We start from the raw sequence: 7,300 nt of genomic DNA, 5'->3' as shown, positions 1-7,300 counted from the left end.
GAAGTGAGGAAAAAAATGTTAACGTGACTCATATTTTTATGGAGTGAGAGTGGGTCTCCACCTCATTTCTAGCTTTCCCTCCCTCCTTTGAGGGCAAAGAGTGCAACGTTGAATGGCTGAGAAACACAAAGATCATGCAGTAACACAAAGGCATTTATATTGGTTTCCTGGCCTCAAGAAAGGGGATTTCTGGGTGTCAAAGCCTGGCTTTCTTAGGGGTCTCTGTAAAAAAGAAGAAAATGCCTAGGATATTTTAAAACCTTTTAATCCTGGAAAATTTCAAACACATACACAAGTAGAGCATAGTATACTGACCCCATCTCCCCATCCTCCAGAGTCAGCAGTGATTCACATGAGCAGACAGCGCTTCATTTACTCTCCACCCCTCTCTCCCCACCCCTAACAGGATTATCTCAATGCACCTCCCAGACATCATATTATTTAATCTGTAGATACTTTACTGTGTATCTCTAAGAGCTATGACTCTTTCTCTCCTTTTTGAACATGCCCACAGTATCATTATCTTGCCTAAAAAATTTCAACAATAGTTCCTTAATATCATCCACATTTCATGGATTTTTTGACTTAATTGGTTTGAGAACTTCCAGGCTGGTGGGGAGGGGCTCCCTGATGGGTCATTGGGCACCATGTCAATGCTGCTATTATGTAGCATCCATAGGTATAATTAGGCCTATGACCTTTTCAGATCCAGACAGCAACTAATGAAAATGCAGAGCAAAGGAAAAGAAAAATGTCCTGACTTAGCAGCAGCAATTCCCCTCAGGCATTGCCTTTTTCTCCTCTTATGCCATGACCAGTTACTATTTCACAATTCTCCCATTCCATCCCTGTTCCTGTGCTGTCTGATCACTTACAAAGCAGCACAGCCTTTGATGGCATTGTGGTGTTTCAAAGACAATCTTTTTCTATTTCTAAGTGTATCACTTGGGTGCAAGCCATTGAACTCTAGACAGGTTTCAGATTGGGCTGTAATGATGGTGTGGGGTCAGTGACCAAGATTTGGGGTCAGTGACCAAGATTTGGGGAGAACACTAATGTTTCTTAGAGTTAAAAAGGAGACAAGTAAGGACAAGGAGGCCTTTGTTTCTGACAGAGCATCACTTCAGCACAGAAGAAAATGGCAAGGATTGAACCCCGAGCTTAGAACTTTCTTTAGCATCTTGGGCAGGGATAACAAATCAACTGTTTGTGGCTGGAACAAAATGTTTCTTTATTTCCAGTCTTCACAAGAGAGGTGGATCATGCTGACCATTATTTGGTGTCCACATTAAGTGTTGAGCTACAGCAATTACTTCAAAAGCTCTTTAGACTACTATTTGTGGGTTTGTTTATTTTTTCCAATTTTTAGGTACAACCAACATCTAAGAGCAATAATTGCCAAATGAATTGAAATGGCCCAGCAATTGCTCTGTGTTGCAGAATGTTAATTTGAAGAAAGGCCTTCGAGTCTTCTTCTATAGTTGCAGCTGTGTGCTTCAGCAGGGCTTTGTCTGTCTCCCTAATGCATTAGGAACATGATCATTATCACATTCCTGACACAGAGTGATTCCATGTCTGTGCTATCAGGTAGAGCAGCGGGGAGATAACGTTGCCTTTTGTGTCCCCATGATAGGCCCAGACATGCTCCTTGGTGGTAGCCAACTCAGTTGGCCCTCCTCAGGGACTGTCTGGCAGGGTGGGATGTATCCCTTTTCTTTTCTGCATCAAAATGTACCTATTTGGGTTAGATTTCCTAGACCTTTGCTCTCTGTAGGTTGAATATTCAACGCGAATAATCACTTCAACACATTTAGCAGCCTTCTCCTACTAAATACGAGGTTTGCAATTCAGTGTGATAAACCAAGACATAAGCAAGATACAGATTTTTGTGTTCAAGGAACTTAAAATCTTAGTGACAATGAGGCCTATCCACAGATAACCTAATTCAATCTGATCCAATGTCCTGTTGGTTTTATCTCTTAGATGCCACTAAGATCTGTCCGTGTTTCTCCATAGCCATAACCCTCTCTGGCCCAAGCCACCATCACTGACCTGGAGGCTTGCAATGACCTGCATGTGGTCTCTGTGCATCCGTCCTTGCCTGTCTACAGTCCCACATCCTCCATATAGTGGATAAAGTCATCTTTTCAAAATGGAAATGGTGATAAGTCTCTCCTAGGTTTAGAGGCTAAAGATTAAAATTCTTACCAAGGCTTTCAAGACCCCTCTCACTCTTTTGGCCCCTTTCGTTTATCTCCACTTCAGCCTTCCTCTGTGTCCTGTAGCTTCTGGGCCATCTTTCAGCCCTCCTCACCAGGCTGCCTGCGCCACAACTCTGCCTTGTACGAGGTTCCCCTCTGCCTGGTGAACTGTTCCCTCCCATCTGCCTAATTAATTTCTAGTCATCCCTCAGCTCTCAGGTCAAACATCACTCTCCAGGGACCGTCCCAGAGAACCAGATAGCACCTTGCTCCTCTCCTCTGCAGCAGTGATCACACTTGTCATTTGACACTTACTGTGGGGTGACTCAATGTCTGTCTCTCCAGGCTCATTGGACTGTAGTCGATGTGCAGCACAAGGACAGGGACCACTGCTTTGTTCACCATTACATCCCTCGTGCCCAACACAGTTGCTGGTGTATGGTTTGTGGAATGGATAAATGAAGCAAACACCCTAGCTCAGGGGTAGAAGTCATACTGAGAAAGATGGAACGGTGGCTGTTGAAATGGAAGGCAGAGAAGGGAGGGAATGGAGAGGTGAGAGAGACTTTGTGGTGGCAGAACTGAGGTGACTTGGAAATCACTAAACGTAAGAACTTGAAGATGATTTTGCATTTCCAGGCTTGTTGGCTGTTTCCCCATAATGTGTTGCTCAGCACACCTGCCCCTAGAGTTAATTCATAAATGGGGAAAAGGGTTCCTTGGACAAATACATTTGAAAAGTGTTCTAGTCCAAATCTTTCTTTTGGAGCTTCACAATATAAACTATCATATTAAAGACTCTATGGTTATAGGAAGAAAATCTATTTGACTTGAAATAAGGAAGTCAGAGGGAAGAGCTGGTTGGGAGGTGAGGAGCATGGGGAGGAAAATTACCTTTCCTGATCCATTGAGTAAAAATGCCAGCGGATTTCCAAGAGGGGATGTTAAACAGGGCATTGCCAATGTAGGTCTTCAGATGAGAGAACAGATATGTGAAAATACTCCTAAAACATACAGCAGAATTGTTTATTCAGGCAAGAACATGCCAGTCTTTTAAGGGAAAGGGCTTTCTGGAGATACTGTCCTTTTGCCCACAGACAAACTGTCTCAGAGGAAAGTTCAGGCATGGGAGCACATTGGGAATTTCTTAGGAATCCATAGATATTTTGATGAGACTCATACTATTTAGCAGAGTGGCATGGTCTGCTGGTTGCCTATACAATGTGCTCTCTGTCTCTCTTTTTTATTTGTGAATTATATTATGAGGGATTGCAAATGTGTCCAGGTAAAATACTGCTTACCCTAAATTCTCTTGTAGTTAGGGTGGCCAATTAAAGCAGACGGCAAGTCTTTCTGCTAAGCTCTTTGAAAGAAATCTATACCAATGTCGATAGCAGCATCAGTCACAATAGACAAAAGGTGGAAATAACCCAAATCCATGACAGATGAATGGATAAACAAAATATGGTATCTATAGGCAACAGAATATTGTCCAGTTCTAAAAAGGAAGAAAATTCTGACACATGCGACAACACAGATGAACCTTGAGGTCCTCACACCAAAGTAAAATATGCCAGCCACAAAAGGACAGATATTGTAACATGCTGCTTATCTGAGGTACCTAGAGTGCTCATATTTACAGAGACAGAAGTTAGAATGATGGTTGCCATGGGCTGGGGGGAGAGGGTGATATGGTTTGGCCATGTCCCCACCCAAATCTCCTCTTGAATTGTAGCTCACATAATTCTCACATGTCATGGGAGGGACCCGGTGGGAGGTAATTGAATCCTGGAAGTGGGTCTTTCCTGTGCTGTTCTTGTGATAGTGAATCAGTCTCATGATATCTGATGGTTTTATAAAGGGGAGTTCCCCTACACAAATTTCCTGCCTGCCACCACGTAAGATGTGCCTTTGCTCGACCTTCCACCATGATTGTGAGGCCTCCCCAGCAATGTGCAACTGTGAGTCCATTAAACTTCTTTCCTTTATAAATTACCCAGTCTTGGGTATGTCTTTATTAGAAGCATGAGAATAGACTAATGCAGAGGGGCATAGGGAGTTAATGTTTAATGGGTACAGGATTTTAGTTTGGTATGATAAAAAATTTCTAGAGATAGATGATGATGATGGCTACACAACAATGGAGATGTGCTTAATGCCACTGAACTGTACATCTAAAAACAGTTCACATATAAATTCTACTATGTATGTTTTACCATAATAAAACAACAACAACAAGAGATTTAAAAATTCTTAAGTTTTTTAAAAAAGAGATTCACTTGACTAGGTGGGATGCATTTTTCTTTTTCTTCTTTCTGCCCTCATTCTAGATTTAATGACTGGTGCTCTAGCAGCCTCCTTGATCTGGAGGCAAACTTGAGTAAATAAGGATGCAGTGCAAAGATAAAATAAGCCTGGATCCCTGGTGACTGCAGAGACATTATATCAGTTTGGATTTCTTAGCTCTCTTTTGTGTAGAAGAGAGAAACCTGTATCTTGTTTGAACCTCTCATTTTCATTTTCAGTGATGTACCAGTAAACCTAATCTTAATGAGTACACTCATTCTTTTATTTGTTGACTTATTATTTTATAAAACATGTATTGAACTCCTACTATGTTTGAGGCACTGGAGATACAAAAATGAAAAAAGGCCAGGCACAGAGGCTCATATTTGTAATCCCAGCAACTTGGGAGGCTGAGATGAGAGGATCGTTTGAGGCCATGAGTTTGAGACCAGTCTGGGCACAACAGCAGACCTCGTCAATATGAAAAATAAAAAATTAAAAAAATTGGCCTGGTGTGGTGGCATGCAACTGTAATCCCAGCTACTTGGGAGGCTGAGCGGGGAGGCTCACTTGAGGCCAAGAGTTTGAGGTTACAGTGAGCAATGATTGAATGATTGTACCACTGCATTCCAGTCTAGGTGACAAAATGAGACCCTGTCTCAAAGAAAAGAAAAAAAAAATTCTGCTCTCAAACCTCAAACCCTTGCTTTCTAAAAGGAAGAGCAATAACCAAAAAGCCTAGTCAGGACCACTGATGTGATGTCCTGTTGCTTCCTCTCTGGTAAGCCGGTGAATCATACTTTGTACAGAAATCTTTTCAGATAAAGCCTCTTTGCAAAGAATTCGACACCTTAATAACTTTCAGGGGTGAGACTTTGCCAAGCTCTTGGCTACAGCACACAGCTGGATATGAGTTGTACTATCTATGACTGGGCTAATTGTATGTTGCTGATGGCATATGTATATTTATTCAATATCAACCCACGTTTATCTGAGTCCCACTTTGTACTTGCAGTGAGCAGCAATGAACAATAGGCCTGACTGAAGCCGCAGTGATGGATCTTATTGCAAACCACAGGCTTTTAAAATTCCCCATTCAGTGCAGAGTCTTCTTAGAGGGAAAGAACTAAGATCCCTATTGATAACTACAGACACCGTGATGACCTCATTGTCTCTGCCTCTCTCCACCGCCAGAGTGTTTCTTAAGGTCCCTGGGTAATGGTAACACTAACAGGCTTCTTTGCATATCAGTCATTAATTTCAATTTTGAAAAGCCTTGGAAATTACATTAGGGCTCAAGGTTAGAAGAATGAAGCACTTGTACCCAAGAGTGGTTGAGAGGTAAGTGGAGAGGAATGCAGAAGCCACCTTGGGCAAGTCTCTTCTCTTCAAACTTGAGTTCCTTATTTCAGAAATAAAAAATGTTGAATGTGATATTTCAGGGTCCTTCCAGAGCTGATACTCTATGATTTCTAGTTATTAATCCGCTTGAGTGAAATGGCTTACTGGAAGATTCGAAATTGTGCCTGTCTGGGATCCTAGAGCCCTGGGTCACAGGGTGTTCAATCATTCCTTCACTCATTCATGCATTCATCCACTGAACGTTTATCAAGTGCTTTCCAAGTGCCTGTTCTTAGGTGCTAGAACTGTCAAGATGGATATAACAGAGTTGTTACCTGAAAAAACTCAGGGTGCATCTGGTGAGGCACAAATACTTTATGAGGCAGTAAGAGTTTTAATAAAGATGAGAACACAAAGGAGGAAATACCTGTGGTAGGTGGGGAAGGTTTTCCCAAGGCAACCAAATGAGAGTCACGAGGGACCGCTCATGTTAAGAATTTTTGTTCACTTTCTGGTTGATACAAGGGAGTGATCAAAAGTAGTTTCTAAAAGCATCTCACTTCCAAGGAGAGTTCAGGATAAGAAAATATCCAAGGAATTGTTCATATTCATAACTTGGTGGAATGTGACAGCAGAAATTGAAGGGGCTCCCAAGAAGATTCCATGGGCTCAACAGATAATCATTCCACTTGTCTTGCACCGTTAACGTAGTAACATGCTTTATCATGTCATAGAATTCAATGTCAAATGCTCGGTTTAGGTCTTAATTTTCAATAGTGTAAAAATGCAGAAGGGTAAGACTTTGAACTTAGACCTAGGTCAAATCCCAGTCTTATGTAACCTTAGGCTGGTTTCTTTACCTGTCTGAATCCCAATTTATGCTTCCATAAGTTGAGAACAATACTGCCTACCTTTTAGGGTTATGGGAATCAAAAAAGCTAATGAAAGTAATGTTTTTGGAATTTGTTAGTGCAATGATTCACTTGTACCTGTGATTTTTAAAACTGAAATCTCTCCCCACTAGACTGGGAATTCTGAAAGGGCAACAACTCTGCTTTTACTTCCCCTCGTACCTACAGTGCCTAGCACAGTGCCTGGCTCATGGTAACAAGCGATGATGGTGATGATGATGATGATGTTAATGTTTTCTTGTAAAACATGTTGGATGATGACGAGGGACACCCTTTCAGGCTTTCCCTCTACAATATTTGTGAAAGGACTCAGAAGTCAGACGCAATGGCTCATTCTGTTTGTATAGGCCTTGTTTCCAGGCTCTATACTGCCATGCAAGGTGTTTCTTAGATGTCAGCTGGATCAGGCAAATTCTTATGGACTATGAGATTCACAGTGTCAGCAGGAAGGGAGTCCTGGGGCTATAGCTGGTTCATTTCCGAAGTAAGGTTCAGTCATCCATTATCATGCTTATATCCAGCCACAGCATCATTTGAGTAATATTCTCTCATTTTCTCTGG

The 7,300-nt window shown here is 41.8% G+C and overlaps 1 long non-coding RNA gene across 1 annotated transcript in view; it reads left to right on the top strand.

The window, feature by feature from the left end:
- The first annotated feature begins 3,722 nt into the window (after positions 1-3,722).
- LOC134761487 (uncharacterized) overlaps positions 3,723-7,300 on the top strand; it is a 201,307-nt gene continuing 197,729 nt past the window's right edge. The window contains exon 1 of the long non-coding RNA XR_010140161.1: positions 3,723-3,818. This is a non-coding gene — a long non-coding RNA (uncharacterized LOC134761487). The remainder of the gene's footprint in view (positions 3,819-7,300) is intronic.

The sequence above is a fragment of the Pongo abelii genome, chromosome 4 (assembly GCF_028885655.2).
Source record: "Pongo abelii isolate AG06213 chromosome 4, NHGRI_mPonAbe1-v2.0_pri, whole genome shotgun sequence".
Taxonomy (NCBI): Eukaryota; Metazoa; Chordata; class Mammalia; order Primates; family Hominidae; genus Pongo; species Pongo abelii.
Note: the sequence above shows the minus strand (reverse complement) of the source record. Positions and strands in the feature narration are given on the sequence as shown.